The 24,463-nt window shown below is 33.0% G+C and overlaps 2 protein-coding genes across 6 annotated transcripts in view; both read left to right on the top strand.

Annotated features, from left to right (window-relative positions):
• Positions 1-24,463, top strand: part of LOC134851945 (spermatogenesis-associated protein 17-like) — a 290,103-nt gene that overhangs the window by 121,059 nt on the left and 144,581 nt on the right. The window lies entirely within an intron of this gene.
• The window catches only part of LOC134851268 (uncharacterized), a 56,412-nt gene that overhangs the window by 2,377 nt on the left and 29,572 nt on the right, over positions 1-24,463 (top strand). The gene's annotated exons all lie outside the window — the stretch shown is intronic.

Below are 24,463 nucleotides of genomic sequence, written 5' to 3' on the forward strand. Positions count from 1 at the left end.
TTAATGCAAACAAAAACAGTCGCAAAACCTTTAAAACAAGTAAATTGTTGAGAATGTTTCTCTTGTTCAAGCCCAATAGCGAACGGAGCTTCTCTATCAAAGTTTTTGGGTGCTCAGCGTTTAGTTTTTTTTTTAAAGTAAACTTCAAATTTTATGGGTTTTTTTCAAAAGCTTTATAGTACAATTTTTCCTTCTGGAGATTTTTTTTTGAGTTTCTGGAGGTTTTTTGAATTTTATCAATCTCCGAAAGTCGCTAAAACAAGAGCAACAGCAAAACTTTGAACGCTCCGACTGCCCCTTAGGTCCAAGGAATATGTCATTTTTACCAGGTCATTTGAAAGATGATAGTAAATTTATACAAAAACTGAAAATTTTGATTTTTGTCAGGTTCTTTCTTTTAAAAATTTTCTCCAACACTGATTGTGGAAAAGTTGAAGAACAAAGTGATGTAATTAGCGTCAGGCATGTTACATTAGTTCCAAATATCTTGCCTGAAAACAAAAAAAAACATTTTTTGAAAAAAGTAGTCGCTCACACGTTAATAGAACGAAACATATCGCGCGTTAATAGTCCGAAGTTAACCAAGTTGGCAACTTTCACACACACTTATAATTTCAACGAAAAATCATAACAATTATTTGTTTTCCTTACAATTTTTAAAATATATTTTGGATCGTATAAAAAATTCCACTCAAAGGAGGCTAGTTAAAGAAGTGAAATTCGTCTGAAGAAAAAAGCACACTGAGCTCGAGTAATCTATCCTTTCTTTGGAAGTTGAATTAAAAAGTATGAAATTTGATCTAAGATTCTTTTAGAAGGGATTATGTGTTTGAAGTCCTAATAAACTTATAGTTTTATGCTCGATTTCGCTGCCAATTTGTCCGCCATATTGATATTAGAAGGTTGTCAGAAGAAACTGATTGCTTTTATGGGGGCCGTACACTGATAATTTGATATCATGTAATTTCAAACTGGTTTTATTTTTTTGGTGTTTTGAATCTCAAAGGAGCTGTTAGCGGCCAAAACAATTCATTTAGTGATATTTTCTCTCATGCTGTAATTAATGGTAGAAAGTTGCAGGAAAATTGAACAGACAGATCATTGAAAGAGCAAAAATCACTTTTTTCGTCCAAATTTCATTTATTTTTCTTGCAAAATGTTTGTCTGAAGTTGCCCAAACTTTTTAATTTTTTTTAATGTCTCATAGTACCCAAACAAGCATTTATTTGTTGACATATGGCAATTTTTTTAGGAACAAAATGAACTCTGTACAATTTTTTTTGGAATTTTATTATATTTTTTGAGGTTAGTTGTTTTGCTTTTTAATAGCCCCATTCCTCTGTTAAATTATTGGTCTGAAATTTGCGCAATCTTAAACAAATTTTGACGTAAGAGCACGAACTTTCAAGGCCAAACATAGTGGACAAGGAGTTGTGAATTGTTTCTCATCTGAATATTTCAGCGCGAACGTCTTGCTATGCTATTTTACTAACCAACCCAAAATGGGGATGCTGAAAAACACATTAAATTTTTCAGGGTAGAATACATCCAAAATTTTTCGTTAGACGGCATATGGAAGAGGGAAGGAACTTTGTATACTGCCAGTGAAAATACTTGCTGATTGAGGAAAACCATCATTTATGCCATCTATGATTCAATCTCCTGACAGCGAAATTTCATCCTTAAACATTCCTGAATCATCACTGATTCATTTTTGAACCATCCATGCTTTATAATCTTCTTTTATTATAAATTCGGACTTTTTTTGTCTGTACTGAATCCGGGAAATGTTAAATGAAAATGCGGAGTCAAAATCAATTGATGTTTAGCATGAAACAATCGCAATCAGACATTACTTTGAAAAATTCGAGCTTCATCAGAAAAATCAAGAACAAAACGTCGATTTTTTTATTGTTGATTCAGCTTTATATATATTTTTAAGTTATCCGCGCTAAATCATCTTTGGAAGTTCAACTTACTATAGTTTTTCAAGGCCAGTTGAAATCAGCGTTTTTAAATTAAAAAAAAAAACGTTTTCTCCCAAATTCTGGGAGAAAATCTCGCAAAATTTGGTGCCATATACAACAATCAAAATGAGTCGTCAATAAGTATATAACAAATTAAAGGTTTTTCAATTGTGATTCGAACGATACACGACACATGAATATAATTAAAGTGAACACTAAGATGAAATTAACAAACTGGAATTAAAAAAACCCCTTCAGTTTTAAAACTCCAATTTCAATTTTAATATGGCAAATAGTTTAAATACTTAAAAAGGTCGCGTTTGGAGATCGCATTTGGCAGTAATTTTGATAGATGAAATTAAAAAGATATTTAATCAATTGTCGTTGCAATCAATTTTTATTCAGTATCAGCATAATTGCGTCCACAAGAAAAGGTCGACAAAGTTCATCGCTTATACCTCGCCCTCAGAAAAAACGCTTTGTTACAAATCTTTCTGACCTTTCGCGGCAGTTTCACTTCCATTTCAAATCCTGTTCCGGTTCAATTGTGAAACTTGAGAGGGGCAGAATTATTAATGAAGAATGCGTCAGCTGTTTTTTCACTCAGAGCTAATCTTTTGAAATTAGATATTTTTTCACACCATAAATCAATTTTGTGAGTTCAAGAACAAAAATTAGAATAATCTGATCTGAATAAATTAATGAATCGCAATTTTTTTGAGCTAATGTAGGAGCCTTAGCATATCCTTCACTTCAAGTCAATTGTGACTGTTAATGATGAAGAATTCAACTCCCAATCAAAAATCGTCTCAAAACAGCGTCATGATTTATCCAGTTCAAATGATCGCTTCCTTTTAACCTGGTAGATTCTTTGTGACTTATTTGACAAAGAATCTTTGGTAATCAGCATCAGAATGCAATCTGCTTAAGAATGATAAGTACTTTCCCAGGTGCAAAAAAAAGTTGAAAGGGAGAAACCAAATTGACCGACTGGAAAGCTAATATCTATTGTTTCGACTATTCAAAACGAGGAGGAACTATGTATTTGGGGGTTTCTCTCTTTTTGTTTTCCACGGAAAATCAGGCATTCCAAAAAATTTATGATATATCTCATCAAAGCCTGTTTAGCCATGATTCGAACGGCAATAAAAAATTCAGTGGAAAAAAAATCAATGTCAAGTTTTTGATTTTTCGTCTTATTTCAAGCTAATAAGGTGGGGCAAAGCAGGCTTACAAACAGGGGCGGATTTAGGAGGGGGGGAGGGGGCGGGAGGCGGACGCCTCCCCTCAGGGATTCGACCCCCTGCCGACAAAATAGGGACAAAACCGTGCTTTGGGAGAGCTCGAAAAATCAATTTGGTCGACCTAAAAAGAAAAAAAAGGTCGTCAAAGTTTTCGACAATTTTTTGAAAATCCGCCCCCCCCCCTCGAGAAAATCCTAGATCCGCCCCTGATTACAAAAACTTATTTATGCTTAATTTAGGCCTTGAAATTGTGGTTTTTAAAAAAAAAAATAAACTTAAATTTGGGAATTTTTCAGCGCCAACTTGTTAATCAAAAACTTCAAATTTCAAAAACTTTTGCAAAAAAACAACGAAAAACTTATTAATTTTTTAATATATTTTTCTAAAAATTTTTTTTTCGTTTTTTTAAAATAATTTTTGTTTGCTATTGGAATATTGGTTCCATGACATTCTACCCTATTCCAATCTACCCTATGCTAATCTACCCTATACTAATCTATCCTACATACCAATCTACCCTATACCAATCTACCCTATACCATTCTACCCTATAATTAAAGCAATTGAAACTTACCCCATCCTCTTGAAGAATCCGAAACAGTATATTTCCGAACAAATCAAAGAACCATTAATTATGATCAAAGAATAATTGACGCACGTGAACAAAATATCAAAGCAACGTAAAACTTGCGCGTTCAAAATGGAAATGAGTTCAAAGCATGAACGAACAGAAATTTTAATCCAATGTTGCTATAGAAATGCGTTGCGGCTATTTCTTAAACAAACAAAAGTCATATCACATCAAGTCGACATAGCGTAGCGGATAATGCCTGTGTTTGAAAATCAAAAGCTCGAAAGATCAAATCACCAAGAAGTCAAATTTTGAATGAAATTCGAAAATTACTGAGGGTTTGACTAGTTGATCACAAAAGGAGGGGTAGACCCCCCAGTACCAGGCCAAGGCGGTACTGGGGGGCGGGGTGAGGGAGAAGGTAAAATTCTTTTGGTATTGGCCTCTATTACCTCCCAAAATTTCAGCCCTCTACGGCCACGGGAACCTCAAAAAGTGTATGTTTTTTAGAAATTAAATTGAATTTTTGAAAAATTCACAAAGTTTGTGTAAATAAACTGAGTTAGGAATGACTTAATTGCGCGAGAGAATACAAATAGGTTAAAATAGAATCTTTATTAAAATTTTTGCAAATGTTTTTCACTTTCTCGTTCAATTCCCTGTACTTCTTTTTGTAAGTGTGTTTTGTTTTGTTGGGCAACAGTGCATAAATGCAGGGGGGGTAAAAGCCAGCGAGTTGAATGTGGATGGTGTAGAGTTGAGTCCAAATTGAGTCCAAAAATTTAGACTCAAATGAATTAACACGTGCTGTATCTTTCCGATTCTAATTAGGACTTTGAAAGATTACATTATGATACCTCATTATGGTATATAGGGCAGATTAGTATAGGGTAGATTAGTATAGGGTAGATTGGCATAGGGTAGATTGGTATGTAGGATATAATGGCATAGGGTAGAATGGTATAGGGTAGTTTGGAATAGGGTAGATTGTCCTGCCACCGGAATATTTCACTCGTTTGAACGTTGATTGCTCCTAAGTTTTATTTTTCGTTCAGATTTTTTTATCACACGACGCAGAAAAAAGACACTAATTTAGGTTTTTTTGTATTTTGTAGCACTATGGTCGGAAAATTGTGTGCTACTTGCACAGTAACAGGCTATCCTTGTTCAATTTGTATTTTGGTGAACTATAAATAGTTTTATTTGTCTTTGATAATGAAATCTGTTATGTAGTTGGTATAACATTCTCTATAAAATTATCATGTGAAATTTTCGTATTTTTTTCTTCAAATCGTTCAACGGTTGATACGATATTAGCAAACGAAATTAAACTTTGAAACCTTCGAGTGGCTTTTTCTTGGAAAAAATGTTCTGACATTTTTTCCTGTTTTAAATTAAATTTTTAAAACAAAGCTTTAAATTAAATTTTTTCCCGTTTGTTGTCTTTTGTTCTCCATCTCTTTGACTAAACATTAAAAAAAATAGCCCATGACACTCCTCAAGTTCAGATGTATGCTGCCTTTCTTTCAAACTCATATTAAATTCTCTCAAAAGATATTTCATTGTAAAACAAAAGAGCATCCACTGTTTCAAGTTTCACATCAGAGACATACGCTTGGCAGTACAAATGCTGCCAAAAATGTTGAGACATCCTCTGAGTTGGCGCTACGGGCAACACTTGGAACGTTTTTCCTGAGAATTTTACAAGTTGGTGTATTTTTTGCTTGATTGAGTGCCTCCATTAAAGTGAGCTTTCACAATCTGACAGCGCTTGAAATTGTTTTTCTCGCTCTGGCTCTACTTTTTGAGATGTTTCAATTTCGGTGAAAAATTCACTCAACTTCTTTTTTATGTAAACCTGGTCAAATTTACCGTAGTTTAAAAACGTTTCAATCACGAGATCTACTTAAAAACCTCCCTGGTACTTTTAAATTACAAAAGGAGATTCGTTTTTAATTAATTCAGCAAAATGAGTACTTTGTTCGACCTAAAATAGTAGATATATAATAGATAATATAAAAAATAGAGAAGTTCCAAGTTACAACTACTTCTGATTTTATCAAGTAGAAATTCATCTAATTTCACAAACTCTTGATTTATTTCAATTTATTTCGTTAATTCAAAACCCAGTTCACCACAAATTTAAAGGTGACCACATATAATGCCAAGATCGGGGCTAAGAAAGCAGTTTTCAAATGTTTTACTTTGTACTTTAAATAGCGTGCGGGAAGATAATTTTTTCAAAAATTTTTTTTTTGAATTTTTCATCAATTTTTTCTAAAGCGAACTTTACTCCATGAAAAGGCAGACGGAAGTTTGCGGGCTTCTCCTTGATACGAGCATTCTTGTTTGTTCGGATAGTTTATTGCGCTCACTAAAACCGTGTAAGCACAGAAGGCAAACAGAACGACTGAACAAAACAAAACTTTGCGGAGTAATATAGCTCAAACAAAAATAGTTTTAGAATGCTATAGCTCTTTTTAGACACGCTGAACTGATAAAAAAATCCTTGCTGTTCTGATTTTCGAACAAAAAACAGAATATTTATGCTTGGTGTGGTTTTGTTTCAGTAACATTTTTAGCGATCGAAGTAAAAGTTCAACTTTCTGAAATTTAAAAAAGTATTTTACCTTCGATCAATTTTTGCAAAAATTTACGGGACAAAAGTTTCCGCTTTAGCCAAATTATCTGCCTAATTTATACGCGCTTTGAAGAGTTTATTCATAATGCTAAAAGCGTAACACAAATTAATTATGCGTGGCAAATTATCTCGCACAACAAAATCAACCCAAATTGAATTTAGTAGCTAATCGTTCGTATTAATTTCGTACGACTCAAATTTTTACAATTGATCTTTATTATTGACCAAAACTTTATTCGACGTGGGTTAAAGGGCAATCGGAATATTCAGGGCTCTTCCCTGATATACGAGTAGTCTTGTTCCATTTTAGCGCAGCTCGACACATTTTTGTTCTCAAACGAGTTCACGTTTGGAGAATATTTTCTGTTCAAATAGTCGTAAGTCTGAGAGTCAAAACATTTCAAAAATCAGCTTTATCTTTAATTGGTGTTTCATGTACAATCTATCAAAGGAAGCAGCTTGACATTTAATCATTTTTTTCTGCAAAGTTTTCTGACGGAAAATTCGAAAATTTTTCAACAAAACTACTCGTCTCAAGGTAAAAACTTGAGTTTTTTTTACTGCCTTTTAAGCTTTATTTGTACTGTTTGCTTAAAAAAATTTTTTTAAAAAACTAAATAAAAAAATTTAGTTCAAGGCCAAACTGTCCACTAGATGGGTGCATAAAACAAAGTATGTAAGTCACGAGAATGCAGACAAGCTTTGAAACTTGTTAAAATTTTTTGTCCCAATAGGCCAAATTGGCAACCTTACGACATCAAAGATTAACACAAAATGATCACAGGTTAACTGTTTGTTTTTAAATTTGCACTCAGGACAACCATATTTTTTGTTTGATATCAGAAAAATTTTTCCTTAGAACTTCTTAGTTAAACTTTAAACTTTATATGGAAAAAATCCAACCCGAACACTATTTTTCCCTCATTTTCTTCGTAAGTCAAAACAAAAAATAACCAATTTGAAACGAACTTATGTTTTACACTCATTTGATTTCGCGCAAGTGCCATCAAATCGAAATATTGACTTTTTTGAGTAAACAGTTTGCTTAAAACATCTCAATTGAATCATTTTTTTTTTGTATATCTGCGCTGACATGCTCAATTTTTTGAAAATTCACAGTTAACTAATATTAAGTTTATATTTTTTTAAAGGTTTATTGAATTCATGGTTGTCGGCTTGCTCTGTATGTTTAGTTTCTACATTGTGTATCCTACCACAAATTAACTATCAATCTATGTGCGGGAGGTTAATGCAATTTTTGTACCAACCATTTGAAAGATGCTAGGAATTTTTGTATTGAGTGTGTTTTACTTTTTCTCACGCAAAATCAGCTACCACAAGTAATATATCATATTCAAACCTTTTTAGGTTGTGCTCGATCAAAAACCGGTTTGAAATTTTTGATTTTTGGTATAACTTCGAGCTAATAAGGTCAGCGTCCAGGATAACGATGGCTTACTTCAGCCGCTTAGTTTCACTCGAGTAAAGTTCGATTTTGGAATTTTTTAGCGACATTTTTGAAATCAAATTTTCGAAAGTCCAAAAAAGTTCAGCGGAGAAATTAGAATAAAAATGAAATTCTTTACAAAATTTTAAATGGTTTTTTAAAATTGGCCTAAATTCCTTTTCGACTATTATCGTCAATTGTGCCCTAAATTCCTTTTCGACTATTATCGTCAATTGTGCCCTAAATGTATTCTTTTGTTCAGATCTTTTCATCGCAGCCCACAAACCACATATCGCTTTTTGCACTAGTAATCGGCTATCTTTATTTAACATTTGATTTTTTGCAGAAAACTTTTTGTCTATTTTCGGTTAATCTTCTCGCTAATTCTGGGGCGTCTGGTTGTTTGTTGGTGAGGAGTTTTTGGGCAATTTCCAGATTAATTTTTGATAGTTTTTCATAACTAGTGTTCGGTTCCAGTCAGGATCTGTTTTTTTTCTGTAACCTGAAACATTGAGACCATAGTATACTTTTGGTTGGTCTTTTTCCCACTGAAAAAAAACTTTGTAAAAATTTAACTTTTTATTAGAATATTGTTTACTTTTGTAACTTGTTTTTGTTTATGCTTCAAATTGAGTTCTAATGTTTGCGGATTTATTTATTATTCAACAACTTTACATAGGTTCTTTTTCAAGTTTTTGATTTGTTGTTTCATTCGTCTGTGATTATAGTTTTGTCCGTGATTTTATTTGTTTCATTTTGTGCTGCAATTAGCGAAAAGCTCTGCCAACAACGATCTATTTGTTTTTGCGAATATTTTATCATAAAAGTATTCAATTAAAGTTTAAGAAAAATGGTAAATTCTGGTAACATAGTAAATCTGGAAATTTCTGCAGGTTAACTTTGTAGCACATCAAACTTAATGTCTTTTTTTTTGAATTGTCTGATTTTTTGTTTGCTTACTTCAGTTGATTTCCAGATTTGAACATCGGTATTTTAGATCTTTGTTGAAACACTTCAAAAACGGATACTTGGAATCTGGGTTTTAAAAACAAGTTTTTAATTCTGGAATTACCATGAAGAACAAATTTCAGTTTCAAATAAATCTGAGAAAACATTTCTGAAAATTTAATTTCAATGCTTCTGGGATAAACAACTAAAATGCAGTTTTTTCTGATTTTTCAATATTCAAATATAATTTAATACTTAGCGGTAAAAAGTGCTTTCAAAAAATTATAGAAGGGTTCAAAATTCGGTCAAACTTTTGATTTTCATGCATTTTCTGATGTGCAATTCAAAGTTTGAGAAACATTTTTCAGCAGTCTCCGATGACGGATTATGAAAAAAAAACAAATGCTGAAGCCGCAAAAATTGTGTCACAATCAATGATTTTTCAGATCTGAATTTATCATGAAAATCAAAACTTAAAATTGGTAATGAGAACTGAAATAACTGATGAATCAAAATATCTAATTAATACTTTTACATATCTCAACTCTCTTTAGATCTGAAAATAAGAACGAAAACAAAATATTTCAGATCTGAATTAGAACATTCACTAAGAACAAACAAATTTTTGAGTTCTCTGTTTCGAATATTATAACTTTGGGATTCTTGATTTAGTTGTTTTTTGCAGACGATTTTTCAGAATGCTTATGACAACCATGCTGAATGATTGTGACACAAAATTTTCTTCAGAATAAAAAAATTTTCAAACCATGAGCATCCAAAACATTTTTGGGGAAAACTATCTTTTTAGCTAATTTTGCTCACCGAATTAATTTTGCATAAAAATCAGATCTAACCTTTTCGATATCTGCTAAAATTTTCTGTTCTCAACATATTTCTTCATTGAAAACAATATATAGTGTAGTCCATGCAAGGCAGTGTTTTTTTCCATCAAATTCATTTGTATTTGAAAAGTTTTGTAAAATATAGAGAATTTGAGAAGTTCTAACACTTTTTTGTAGAAAACATCTACTTATTCTGTTGAAAGAAAAAAGTGAAAAGATATCAATGAGGTGCAATAGAGTCACTGCTTTTGACGAAAGGTGAGATAAAATTATTAATATCTAAGAAAACTTTTTTTGAATAGTTTTAGAAATCGGTTTTTTTTCTGCGAACTTCCCGCAATTTTTTAACTACATATAGATTCTTTTAGACAAGGGTTTATTTGATTTTTCTCGAAAAGGTCGCATTTTCAAAAAAAAAAAATAGAAAACATTGTCGACCTTTTTTGATGTCTATCAATATAATTTTCCGAGCCCTCTCAGAACGCTATAAAAACCTTATTTTGACAATTCTTAAGCATCGCAGGCCCATTTAAAAATATATATATTTTTAGGCGTTTCCAGGCACTTTTTAAGAAATTTTGACCAAAAAATTGCGTCTTTTCGGCGTGCGCTTCCCTTCAATATATAATATAATTCCAAAGGGGGGACTTTTTGATTAATAAGATCTTTTTTATTATCGGATCTTTTTTCTTATTCCAACCAAAATATTTTGTCAAAATCTGGTATTTATAATGAATTCTGAGAGCTCGGAAAATCAGTTTGGTCGACCTGAAACACTAGTCAATAAAATTTTCAACATTTTTATAAATTTCGCCTCACTTCAAAATTCTAGATCCTCTTCTGCTGGAAATGCCTGTGACCTGACTTAGATGTCATCAAAATTGAGTTCAATTCTTTCAATTCAGTTATGGAAATCGGAGACACTTTATAATTTTTTAAAATTCAAATTAAAACCAATAAGACTTCAATATGATACTCCACTCAACAGTTTTTCATCTTTCTTTACTTTGGGAAGCGGTCATAACGATAAAAAGATTGAGGCTTTGCTGTCAATGAAATGGATTTAGATACATTTTGTCTTTGTAACTGATTTATAAAAAGCGTAATTATAAAACGGCCCATCATTTAATTGCGTAATTATAGGTTTGAAACGAAACAAATTGGTGAATTTATTTTCGGAGCTTTTGTTTTGACATCGGAAAAGTGACTTTTCCTTAGAAAAAAATTTCAGAACCACGAGGCGTCTTAATAGTTCCTTTTTAAAGCTCGCATACACTTTGAAAGAGTGGTGATGCTCATTACCGCAATCTAGCTTTTCTTACCCGAGAATGGTCTCGAAATATCTCAACATTAGTGTATATCAGAACCATTAGATTTATTGTAAACTTCTTGTTTTAAATATAGAATGTTCTTTAAGCAGTCCCGTTGTTTAGCATAATTTACAGAATAATAACAAATATTTTAACTTATTTTGTCTCAAAACTCATGGTTGTTATGTGTTAAAAAAGCAATAATGTCAATGCATATCTTTTTATAGTAGAAAAAAAGACAGGCCGATAATGTGCAAGTAGCACAGAATGTTCCGACCACAATCTTTAAAAAAAACTACCAGAAAAACGTTTTAATTTCAACATTTTTAGTTTCTGCGTGGTATAAAAAAGATCGGACAAAAATATAATTTAAGCAAATTCGACAATCACAGTAATATAAGCGAATAGGACAACAGTGTCTGAAGAAAAGAGAAAAAAATCAAATTAAAAAAAATTTTTGCATATATTTTTTTTGAAGTTTTAAAGTCTTTGATTACCAGGTATGCCATTAAAAATTTCCAAAAACTATATTTGATCGAGTAGAAAAAAGCAAAAATAAGCTATTGTAATCAGCCTAAATTAAGCATAAATAAGCGTGCTTGTGCTTGCTTTGCTCGCTTGAATTTGGCCGAAGTTAGGCTTTAATATGATGTATAGGTCAACTCTCTCCGATGATTATTTGTGTTATGAGTTATATCCTTTTGGTTATAACTCATAGGGTAATTTCAGATAAGATACACCGTCTGCTCGTCACGCTATCTTATTTTCGGCCGGATAGATTCGTGCAACATCTTAGTCGAATACCAATCTTAATCTTACTCTTATATCTCCTAGTCTCAATAGATCTAGTGTACACCGGTTTAAAAGAGTTAGTTCTAGAAAAAAACAACTGTATTCTAAGTTTATATCAAATTGCTCTGGTGTTGAAACTACAAGTAGTTTCAACACATACAAATAAGTGGGTTGTTAGTTTGATGGAGTATGATTGGTTAGTATTTAATATTTTATAGAGATAAAATATCATAATAATAACCAATGATAAATACTAGTTTAGATCTGGTTCCACCCATCCGGTGCTTGGAGAGTTTTAGTTCTTCAATGTTGTATTGTAGTGTAGGATGGAAGATGGTGTTTTTCTTTAGAGGTTGCGAGCATATTCTTTTTTCTGGTTTGGAAGAAGAGATGTTACCACAATAGTTTCGGGAGATCGTATTATGATTTCTGATCGGTTGTGATGAGTGTTGACCTGGTTTGTTTAAGAGAATAGGAATGATCTAATCACATTCGAGAGTGTAGTGTAGTTCGACTTTGGATGCAGTGCCTGGTGACTTGGATCTGAACGTATACTTGAACATCGAGATGGCCATTGTTCTGTTGCAATGGGTTTCCTTTGCTGCGATGCAAGTCGTACTTTAAGTCCGTTGAGAGTAGTGACTGTAGGGAGCATATCGGGTTATTTTGCCATTCCGTAGTTGGAGTGTGATTGGGTTGTCAAATTCCTTGCTGCTCGTCTTTGGGCTGTACGTAATCTATATACTGCATTGTAAATCTTTGTTAATTTTGTTTTTAGTTATGATCTTGTATTATTTTTATCGCAAAAGCGTTCTTGTTTTAGTTCAGTTATTTTTAAGAGAATAATTTATCCAGTTCTAAGCTTGTTTCAATCCGGTTTGGGTACCGTGCGTTTTATTTTCTTAGCCATGCTGTAAGGTTGTGGTTTGTGGTGTTTAGTAAGCTTGCGTTGGTTAGTTTGGATTTTTATATAATTCCTTTTCAACCGGGTTAAAGGAAAGTTTGAAATGCGTTAAAACTGGTTAGAGTTGTTATCAGTGAAAATTAAAAATTAAATTCATAATTTTAAACATTTCTTCGTGTGCTAGCTGTGTGACTGTGGTTAGGATTGTGGGCGAGTGAATATTTAAAACTACAAGGAAGCGTCTTTGAAAAGGTTAGTACTGCTTTAATTTTATAGGCAACTTTTATTAAGTTACTACTTTGAAACTATTTATTTTACGGCTTTATTTGTGGATTGAAATCATCAATTTGTTTTCATTTTGAGAATATTTACTGCATATGGGAAAAGAGTTCATATATCAAATATCAAATTATTGCTGTTTTGGGGGTAAATTTTACTGCTTTATTTATTCTAAATGGTTAATCTAAAATTATGATTCTAGAAAAAAAATTTCTGTTTTTTTGTAGATGATTGATGATTGTGCCTGTGAAGAAAAAGAGAAAAAGAGAAAACATTTTTTTAAAATGGTTAGTTTTGTTTCGAATTTAATAGAATAATTTATTTAATTCGTACTTACCTTATTCGTCGGTGAAGAAGCCATAGGGGAAAACATCGTGGTTTATTTCTGATGATGTTATCAGTTTAGCTAGTAAGCGAATGATGTATTTAGTTTGGAGAAGTGGCCAAAGCAATTAGAGTGTGGTCGGGTTATTTATTGGTTTTTTGACAAGTAGGTTGGGTTTAAGCAGTTTTTGTTGAGCGGAAAGTTGGAGGTTTATTAAGGGACTTCCTAGTTTTATTTTTATTTATTAATGGATGATTGGCAAAATTTGAGAGTTATTTGTACTTTAGGCTAAATGATCATGTCGATTTGGTCTTTAGGTAATTTAAAATTTTTGCTTGAGGGTAATTCGAGGTCTAAGCTGGGACCGTATTGTTGATTTTTGTTCTAGTTCATAGTGGAGGGTCGTAATATTAAAGTTTTAATGATTTAAGTTGTCAAATTTGAACGGGTTGCTTATTTTTGACCTGGAGATCTTAAATTTATAGTTAGAGATACGCTTGAAGGTGATTGTTTGTCGGCTAAAGAAGTCGTGTCAAAAATAAGTTGACGATTCGGAACGGTTCTTATTGGCTGTAATTGAACTAGTTTGTTCAAGTGCTTTCCAGCATGAATTTTGAGAAAAAGTTTGGTCCATGAAAATATCTTCAAGAGGTGAAAATTTTAATTTAATATAAAGGGGTTTTTGACTTTCAACTTTCTTTAATATTTAGATTGCGGGATGATTGTTTTGTAATCTTTTCGTGGCTGATTACGAAGTCGCGATGATTGTCTATGTGGAGATTTTTCTTTTTGATCTTGAGTTATAATTTATTCTTTTAACTTCTAATTTTCAATTTTTTCTTTCTGTTTGAGTGATTTTTTTTTGTTGGCCAAATTTTTTGATTTTTGTTTGGGAAGTTCTTTGTCCTTTTTATCTAATTGTTTTTGGATGGGGTACATATCAGTGCTTTGATTTTGATGTCGTTCTGAGCTATTTTGAATAACTGTGAGTCCTGTAAAAGAGTATAGTTGATTAAGTTCTCGAAGGGCGTACTCTTTCGGGTAATAAAGTAAAAGAGTGTTTCGATCTTGAACGATTTCTTTTTTGTTTAAATCTGTAAGTTTGATGTTACATCAGTGGTTTTATCAATTAATTGATATGGTCCTTTTTTGAGTGCTTGTAATTTTTTAGAAATTCTTTTTTGTGTTGTAAAATTTGGAGTTAAAACATATATTCCGATTTTTAAATTTGTAGCTGGGGTTTTAAATCGGGAATTTATTTGGAAATTAATACTTTGTCTTTGTAATACATTTTTTGTTACTTTGTGATAAACTTCGTTGTGTTTTTTGTCTCTGTTTAAAATCCATTCGATGAGTGTACCGAAAGCTAATTTTAAAATTTGTGGACGATGAAAGTGATGTTCATCGTGGGCATGTAGTGGTAGTTTATAACATATTGATTCTTTAGTGGGTTGACAATAACCTTCTGTATTTTTGTCTAATTGTCATGTTATGCATTCCCTTGCATAAAACTAAATAGGTGTCCATATATCCGGTGGCGGTTGCAGTACGTGTTTATCGGGGCGCAAAGTGCTGCTACGCTCAAACTCTGTTAGTATACAATTTTTTTTGTTCACTTTGCATTTTCTTTGTTTTCATCAAATTGAAATCTTAAAAAACTTCTCCCTAGTGCAATTTAAAATCTTTTCATCTATTTTCTATCCTTGTCATAGACAATAGTCATCTCTAGGGCCCAATTTTCCTAAAATTTCGGTTTTTTAACCCTAGTTTTGAAAAAAAAATGAAAAAATATGCCCAAATACCTTGTTTTTTGGTGGATTTCAGAGGTTTGGGTTGGGACGCGAATTTTTCTCATGTTGAAGTTCTGGGTCTGCTTTTTGTAACTAATCTGGGTCTTATTGGTTAGATCTTGCGTCTCACAGAACAATATTTCACGATTTTTTGAAAAAGTTGAAAAATTTGACCTACAGAATCCATTAAAAATTGTGCCATTTTTGGCGTGTTTTTCGAGGATTTTTCGTACAATTTGTGTCCTAAACTTTAATTTTTGTGCTCAAAATGGTGTCTAACATTTACGGACAATCATATTCGGATTGTCTGTAACTTAATTTTTGTCACCTTTTAAAAAAATCAATTTTTTGGTACTTGCGTTTCTTCGTTTTGAAAATCGTTTCCTAATAAACTGTATTTGTTTGTTAATAATTTTCTTTGTTAGTGTTTGTCTTTTTGTTCTTATGTATCCTATTGTATGTCTGTGTGGTGTGATTAGGAGGTCGTATTTTTCGTCGTTAATTAAATAATTGAGTATCTTGATTGTTTGTTTGTTTCCTAAATTGTCTCTTGACATAAGGTTTAGGATGATGGATGCAATATTTGGATTAATGATTTCTAATGTCCTAAACTGTTAATTCTTACCATTTTTTGTGGTTAGCTTATCTTGGGTTGTTTTATTGGGTTGGAGAGAAAAGCGTATATTGAATCCTGAGAATGATTTTTACTTTCTCGTGACTAATTCTAAGCTAAGATAGACCTACCTAATCTTAATTAATGGTTGTGATTTGTGATCAAGGGTTGGAGAATAGTAAATCGATCCACAAGGTTCAGGTATAATTAAAACGCAAGTAGTTCGTTAGATACTGTTTTATGACTTACTAAGTTTAAGTACTATCCTGGGTCAGTTAAGAGGGGGGATCAGGTGAAGGATGAGTAACCGAAATTCTTCACTGTTTATCCTAATAAGAATGGTTAGTTCTTGAAAAATTTCTGTTAATTCTGGGTCTTTATTAAAGATTGGGTATTGAATCGACGTTTGAGGCGGTTAGACACTAATTTAATTTGGGATGGGGAGAAAACAAATGTTCTCTTTGATCCAAGGATAAGCCTTGATGATCAGAAATTTAGATAAAATTAACTTATTTTAATTTAAGTGAAATTAATTTAAAGATCCAAGGGAAGCCTTGATGATCAGAATATATAGATAAAGTAAATTTATTTTGATTTAGTTGAAATCAATTTAAAGATCTAAGGAAAGCCTTGATGATGACAATATTTAGATAAAGTTATTTTATTTTAAGTTAAGTGAAATTGATTTAAAGATCGAAGGGAAGCTTTGATGATCAGAATATTTAGATAAAGTTAATTTATTTTAATTTAAGTGAAATTAATTTAAAGATCCGAGGGGAGCCTTGATGATTTGTTACTTTAAATGAAATTAAATGAAGTGAAAACAAGGATAAGCCTTGATAAATTTTAGGTAAAGGTTTAAATGAAGAAAAGGTTAAGTGTTTAGTTTTGATGATGTTAATGTTTTGAGGTTTGCTGTTATGTTTTAGGCGATGAAGCTGGGATGAAAGGATGATATATATACTAACAATTATGCTTTATACTAACTAAATTTTGTATTTTACATTCAATAAAAAAGTTTTCCAAGATGTTTTTAAGGAGAACGACAAGAGTTTTTTTTATCAATCGTTATTGTATAATTATTAGGTTTAGGGCCATGAAAGGTTATTGAAGATGTTTCTTCAAAATTTTTTGTCAGTAAATGAACATTTAAATTTACTGGAAGTATTCTAAATATAAAAGTTTGATGTCATTTTTGTCGTACAATCATGAAATCGATTGGTAGATTTCTTCCTAGTCGTACTTCGTCTCTTGTCCGAGGTCTTCTTCCAATACCGGGTAATTCTCGTATTGTTCGGAAAATTGGCTCTGATCTATTGAGTCGTGGAGACATTTCTACTAAATTTTGTCATATAAAATTTTTTTTAATGTTGTGTTTGTCTAATTCTAGTCTATTTTTTCTAAATCTAGGATAGTTAAAGTCTGTTGGAGACTTTTTGGTCGCACCAGATGAGTTATATCCTTTTGGTTACAACTCAAAGAGTAATTTAGGATAAGGTACACCGTCTACTCTTCCTGCTATTTTATTTTCAACCGGATAGATACATGCAACTTCTTAGTCTAATACCAATCTTATTCTTACTCTTATATCTCCTAGTCTCAATAGATCTAGTGTACACCGGTTTATGCGAGTTAGATCCAGAATGAGAACAACTGTATTCTACGTTTAATTCAAAATGCTCTGATGTTGAAACTACAAGTAGTTTCAACACTTACAAATAAGTGGGTTGTTAGTTTGATGGAGTATATTGGTTAGTATTTAATATTTTATAGAGATAAAATATCATAATAACAACCAATGATAAATACTAGTTTAGATCTGGTTCCACCTAGCTGATTTTGCGTGGAAATGAAAAATAGACAAAAAAAGACAAAACACACGAAAACAAAATTTCTCCCCATTTTCGGATCAAAAACGGATAACAATTTCGTTTGATCATGCTGGGTGTGATTTTTTCATTCAGAAAAAACAACTGAACCCTATTGAAGATATTGAACGCTTGAATGAAAATGTAAAAGACATTTTACCTCCGATAGTTTTTTGCTAAGTTCTAGGAGTTTGAAAATAGCCAATTCAGCCATGGTACTCTGGACTATTTAATGCGCGCTTTGAAGATTTTTTTTTCACAATGCTAAAAGAGTACTGCCAACTATTCATGCGTGTAGATTATACCACACAACAAAACTGTTCCAAATTGAGGCTAGCTACTCGGTCGTACTAATTTCGTACATCTAATATTTTCACAATTGATCTTCGACGTTGTCCAAAATTTACAGTTTTCCAATATTTTCTTTTGCCAAAAACTATTCGAGATAAATTAAAGGGCAGCTGGAACCTTGAGGGCTTTGCCCCGATATACGAGCAGCCTTGTTCGCTCTTTAACCAGCATTTTTGACGGATTTTTTGATACCCTCAGAAGACAAAAAGCTCAAGTTGAGTTCATACTTTGAGCTCAAGTTTAAAAATCAACAGGGATCATTAAGTCACAAAGTGTGAATCGGAGACTACTTTGACAATTTAGTGTACCCAAAGCGCGTCAAATTTTCATGTGTTTTATTAGCAGCCAATTAACCAATCTGAGGAATTATTTAAGAATCATCTGAGTAATAAGCTTTCATCTAAACAATTTGCCAATAAGAGCGAAATTAATAACTTTGTATTCGAGATTGATTTTGAGGGTAACAATTTTAAAAGAAGAACAATTTAATTTTTTTTTGAAATTTTTTCGAGGCTCTTAATTTGGGAATTTTTTTGACGTGAAATTACTTCAAACACACTTAAATTCAGTCGGAGCGCTCAAAATACTCCGTTCAAAATACTTCGAGAAGTTTTTTTATTTTATGAAGGTTACTTGCTTTGCTATGGACCGCCAGTTGTTGAATAGCAACAAAACATTACATGCTACCAAATATCAACTATAATGAATTGGTGCCCCGCAAATTAAAAAAAATAAACTTAGTTTTTAACTCATTTCTTGTCAGCCGCAGATCGCTTACGGTTACGGTTCGGTTCTTGTCTAACTTTTGAGATGAATTAATAATTATTAATTTACCAGGATTTTAAACACTGGACTGGCATCTGTGAATTGATGAGCCAATTAACTCCTGATTTATCACGTGATGAAAAATTGACAGGTCGAGTTTTCCTGATTGTATCTTTTTATGAACTCAATTCTTGGTCTGCCCCCCCCCCCCTTTTACTCAGATTCATTTTGAAGTCGATCGACTAAAAGTATTTTGAACAATGATTGGACTTCATATGTAACGTAGATTAGGATAGACTCTATTCTAGCTCGATAATGCAGCATTTGTTAATAATGTATTTTCTTATGCCTTTGTCTTTTGAATGCATCTTGTTCATCACTATATCATCCGGATGTTATAAAAGCCCTCCTAGAGACCTTTCGTTTTGAAAATTCAATTTGATTCAGAAGAATTACGTTTTATTCCATATACCGAGAATACCCTCGATGTCATAGAGATGTTTCAAATACATCTGACCATCAGAAATATTTAAGTCCGAAGTATAATAGAAGCCTGATTGACCCAAAAAATCCTTAAGAAAGGAATAACATACAGGAAGTGTAAAGATTTACATTTTCGCATTTTTAACATAAAAAACGAGCACTTTTCAGTTTTGACAAAACCTAACACCACTATCCCTTCCCCTCCTCGGTCGTAGTTTTTTTAAGAAAAAAATGCGGGTAAAAATTATGACAAAATGGGTCTAGTGTATCAAGAGAGTTCAAAAAAATCATTTTCTTCAAACTTAGAAAAGTCGACAGCTGTCAGAAGATAAGCTCTAGTATCGTCAATGTCAATATGTATGGTATTTTGACAATGAGAGTTTGACCTTTTAAAAGTTTTGAAACAAGAGACGACCTTTATGGGCGCGGGGGGGGGGGGGGGGGGGGGGTTTAGCTTGATTTAAAATTGTGCTGAGATGAGCGATTTGGCTGCAAATAAACGTGCTGCCTTGTGAAGTTTTTTGGATCAGGAGCCATAAGCTCGGCCTTTAAGAAAGAGATGAAAATTTTACTTTATTTTCGTTTCCTCATTTTAATTTGACAAGGAAACAAACTTGTCCGAAAAGTTCATTTAATGATTAAATTTTAATATGTTCTTGAGTTTTAATTAACTTACCAATCTGCCTGCCTTGGTTTTTGCCACATTTCTGAAAAGGGAAATCCCTCATTGGCAAATAACCAAACGCGCAAATTTTTTTTAACCTAGCACAGCTCAATAATGAAAACTTCGAAAAAATGAGATGAAGAGTCAGTCAATTTTGGACAGTTTTAAGGGAGTTATTTGGTTGAGAACTTACGAATGCATGAGAAAAACCCCTCATTGAAAGAATATCCGTTTGGTTTTAAACACGACTCGAGTTAATTCTTAAAGTAATAAACCTTTTAATACTCACGGAGAACCAAAACAACTACATTGGTCAAATAAAGAAAGGAATTTTTTAAGTGATGAGCATTTCAATTCTTTCGGAGTAAAATGTCGTGTTCTGTGAATCTTCAAAGTAAATTTAATTGCATTAGTTTGCCCCTCTTCGCATTTTTAGCTGTTATTTTTGTACGGTTGTTATCTTCTAATTTTTTTTGTTACGGCGGAACCACCGCTTTCTTTCTCGATTTTTATAAGGCAAAAAACGGCGATTCCGCCTTGAAAAAAAAGAAGAAATAATAAAATTAACTTGGAAATTAATCAACAAAATTTCGTCTGATCCAAATCTGGCCACAGGACTCATGAAAATTAATCATTACTTACTTATTTTTTCTTCCTGATGAACGTTTTTTTTTCTGATTTCAAAACGAGTTCAATTGACAAAGCATTTTATTAACTTCTAAATGAAATGAAGTTTGTTTTATCTTTTCATACCAAAGAAAATTACAGCATTGTTAAGAAAATAGAAAAAAATTGAATACGGAACCGTAAGTAACGTTTGAGATGAAAAAAAAACAGAACGTTCCTCATGTACAATAAAGTGAAAGTGGATTTGAAGAAGTGAGTTAGGACCGATGGGTATAACTCATAGAGTAATTTCGGATAGGGTACACCGTCTGCTCGTCACGCTATCTTATTTTCGGCCGGATAGGTTCGTGCAACTTCTTAGTCTAACACCGATCCTAATCTTACTCTTATACTGTCTAGTCTCAGGTTGTTTAACTAGTCTCTGCTAGGCTCAATAGATCTAGGGTATACTGGTTTATTGCGGCAGCTGAAGTACTCGGGAGAGTTCAACTAATTTCTAAGTTAAATTCAAATCTCTCTGGTGCTGAAATTACAAGTAATTTCAGCACTTACAAATAAGTGGATTGTTAGTTAGATGGATCATGATTGGTTAATATTAAATACTTTACATTGGTAAAATATCTAATTTATCCAATCATAAAATGTAGTTTAGATCAGGTTCCACCCATCCGGGTTTTACAGAGTTTTTTAGAATAGTCTTTCTGCAATTCAAAAGATGGATGATGGACGTTGGTATTTGGCGAACTTCTTATTTCTTCTGGGTTTTCTTATTAGAGAAGTCCCAGATTCAATCGTTGTGTCTTCTCAAGACAACGACTGGGTTTTCGCAACAAACTCAAATCTGATTTCAGAATGGTTGGCTATGTCAGGTTTTTCTGTTTCATTGGTGAGAACTTCTTTGTGTTTGACCTTGTCTGGGAATGGCGTGGAGATTGTGCGTGGAGGGGATGCCTGGTTACTCGGATCTGTACGTATACTTGAACATCGAGGTGGTCATTGGTCTAGTTCAATGAAGTCCTTTTCTGCGAAGTCAAGTCGTACTCTAAATCCTTTGAGTTGTGATTGTGGGCGGCATATTGATTGTAGTTGGCCATTATTTCTCGAGTGTAGTAGGGTCGTTTTGTCTTTGGATGTTCGTCCTTGGTGTTGTATTCTGATCTATGTATTGCATAATGTAATTTACATTTTATAAAACTTTTATTAGTTTAATATTTTTTAATTATGATTTTAGTTAGTTGTTTTCACAAAAGTTTTTTGTTTTAGTTCAGTTATTTTGAAGAGTTACTCACCCTTGAGTAGCTCTTATTAAAAATAGGGGTATGGTCACAAAGCGTGGATGTAGCGCGGTGGGTTAGGCCGGCTATAGAGCATGCTCAGGACGTCCTTCCTGGTGGGTTAGGCCAGGAGTGGGAGTATGATTGCATGCGGTTTTTGTGAGAGGTCCTGTTATGTGACAACGTTTTATGTTGGGTTTGTTGTGGTTTTTCTTATGTTTTGTTGGTTGTGTCCTTTTTTCAAAAATCAAATTGTTTGTGGTATGGGTTTGTCTTTCGACTTTTTTGTGTTTTATTATTTCTTTCTTAGACTTTATAATAGTCTTCAAAAGAATAAATTATCCAGTTTTAAACTGGGTTAATCCGGTTTGGGTACCGTTGGTTTCCTTTTCTTAGTCATGCTGTTATGCTATGTGTTGTGGTGTTTAGTAAGCTGCATTGGTTAGTTTTGTTTAGTATATAATTCCTTTCCAACCGGGTTAAAGGAAAGTTTGAAACGTGTTATCTTGTGTTAGAGTTATCAAGTGTGAAAGCTTGAAACTGAAATTCATTATTTTAAACAATTCTTCGTGGGCGAGCTGTGCGAGTTTGGATAGAATTCTTGTGCGAGTGAATGAAAATAGCAAAAGGTTAGTACTGTATTTGCTTCTTATTAATTTACTACATAGAATTTTATCTTTACTGCTAGTTGTTGGGGAAAATTAAGTTACAAATTTTCATCATTATTAGATTTACTGCTTGTGGGGGAAAAATTTATAAATTAATTTACTGCATTGGTATTATATTTATTTAATTGTTGGTGCAAAAATTTAATAGGGTTTTAAACAGTTTTGAAGAAGTTTGCTATTTTTTATTTTTCTTTTGTGAATTTTTCAGATGATCTAGGATGAAGGCTAAAATTCTAAAGAAAACATGGATAAAGAATGGTGAGTTTCTAATATTTAAATTAGTTAGTAATATGTATAATTCATACTTACCTGTTAGTCGTCGGGGAAGAAACCGTGGGGGAAGATGTCGTGGATGAGATCTGAAGTTGTTAGTAATTTGGCTAAGATGCGGATGATATTTTTAGTTTGAAGCAGTGGCCAAAGCAATTGAAGTGCCTTAATGGTGGTTAGTTCTTCAGTGCCAACTGCAAATTCATAAGGTGTGTTTTGGATTAGATTATATAATTTGTGGTTGAATTTAGTGTTATGGATGAATTCTAAAATGGGGATTTCTATAGGTTGTACAAACTCGTGTGGGATGAGGAAGGGTCGGGATTCTTCTGCGTTGAAGGTCTTGGTGATGGGACAAAAGATATACATTTGGGTTATGGGATCATAATTTCGAAGAATACCATGAAGGTTAGTATCTTTAATGCAATATGTGAAGTTAAGAAAGAATGGTGAGGTGTATTTGGAATTGATGAATTGAAAACGATGGTGTGGTTGTCTGGAGGGAGTGTGTAGGTCAAAGTGATTTTGGATGAAATGATAATAAGTATATGTGTGTGTTTGTTTAGTGCGCAACATAATATCGTGTGAGCAGTGCAAATATCTTTCATGTGGTGCAAGGAAATGAAAGGTTAGTGAAAATATTTGGAAGCGTTCTTTAAAACTTTCGTAGGCTTGCGTGTCTGTTAGTGCTTCTGAAATAATGTGGTCAAACTTGCGATCGAAGATATTTAGTGTAAATACATATGGTGTTTTAATGAAAAATTTCTCGGTGATTTGTGGGTTAGCGAAGCGATCGTCGTCTAAGAATTGATCTTGGTTAGTTCTGATGATGTTATGATTGTAATATTCTAGTGTATATTCATTAGCTCGGGGTGCAGTGTGTGTTTTTAGTGATTTTTTATATCCAATGTAAGTAAATTGTCTAGGTGTTAGTGTTGTAGTGAGTCGATATAGCATGTCCTTATTTCGTTCTATATCGATATGAGTGTTAGATAAAGGTAAGCAAAGGGGATTTGTAAAATGATAATATGAGGTCCAAGGAAGGGTAGGCATTAAAACGTATTCGTCTACAAAGTTACGTGTCTCGTTAGTGTCATGAGGGGTGTTTAAGGTGTATTGTGGAAATGAGGGTAAGGTGATAGCTAAAAATTCTTTTGTGTTAGTGTGTTGTGGATGGTTGATATATTCACGGGCTGTTCCTGGTTTCGCTGGGAAAGGATGGTTGGGGAACTTCCTTTTAAAAGTGCGGTAAGCTCTATTAGTGCTGAGTGAAGATTCAGTAGTTGTGGATGATGGTGCTAATGATTCAGTATAAATTGAAGAGGGTGTAGGGGTAGGAGGGTTGGATGAATCTATTGTGGATGAGATTTGGTTTATGGTTGGGGTGTCAAGGTGATAGGGTTGTTGTTGTAGGGTAATGAAATTATCTAGTTCTGGGGAGATTCGGGGGGTGTCTGGAGAATGAGATGATTGGTCTGAGTGAAGTGAGGAGTAGGTTGGAGTGACTTGGGAAGCATAAGAGGGTGTAGAATTGGTTGGGTCAGGGTTATTTGGTAGTATGGGTTGAAAAGGGGGTTGGGAAAAATTTAAGGAATTGGTGTGAAAATTATTTGATGGAGATGGTTCAGAGTCGGCAAATTCATCGGGGGTTTCAATATTCGGGTTATTGAGTTGTGAGATGGAGTATAAAACTGAGATGTGTGAATTAGTATCGGAATTCATGCCGGATGTTACATTACTGGATGGGAAATCGGGTGGCGGAAAAGCAAAAAGTGGTATTATTGGGATTGGAGTGGTGAGGTTGGTTGGGTGGGAATTTG

The sequence above is a fragment of the Symsagittifera roscoffensis genome, chromosome 7 (genome assembly GCF_963678635.1).
Source record: "Symsagittifera roscoffensis chromosome 7, txSymRosc1.1, whole genome shotgun sequence".
NCBI classification, from domain to species: domain Eukaryota; kingdom Metazoa; phylum Xenacoelomorpha; order Acoela; family Convolutidae; genus Symsagittifera; species Symsagittifera roscoffensis.